Source organism: Etheostoma spectabile, chromosome 21, assembly GCF_008692095.1.
Source record: "Etheostoma spectabile isolate EspeVRDwgs_2016 chromosome 21, UIUC_Espe_1.0, whole genome shotgun sequence".
Classification (NCBI taxonomy): Eukaryota; Metazoa; Chordata; class Actinopteri; order Perciformes; family Percidae; genus Etheostoma; species Etheostoma spectabile.
In genome coordinates, this window is record NC_045753.1 from 7240804 (window position 1) to 7241102 (window position 299).

The 299-nt window shown below is 30.4% G+C and overlaps 1 protein-coding gene across 1 annotated transcript in view; it reads left to right on the top strand.

Annotated features, from left to right (window-relative positions):
- Positions 1–299, top strand: part of LOC116671801 (VPS35 endosomal protein sorting factor-like) — a 35401-nt gene that overhangs the window by 31573 nt on the left and 3529 nt on the right.

Below are 299 nucleotides of genomic sequence, written 5' to 3' on the forward strand. Positions count from 1 at the left end.
AAAAAAAAAAAAAAAAAAAGTACAAATCTCCAAAACAATGCTTTTAAAACCTCAATAATACTTGCTTAATCGGAAAATTCTATACTCGGAAAAAGGTCTTATTCGGAACACTTCCAAACATAATAAACTGTTTACATGACCTATTCAATCCAGAATATTGTCATATTTGGATAATAGTGTGATATTAGTGTGCATGTAAACATTCTCATTGATTCTTCGTCTGACTGAGGTTTTGAAGTTAGAATACAGTGCAGGCCAAAAGTTTGGAAACAACTTCTCATTCAATGCGTTTTCTTTAT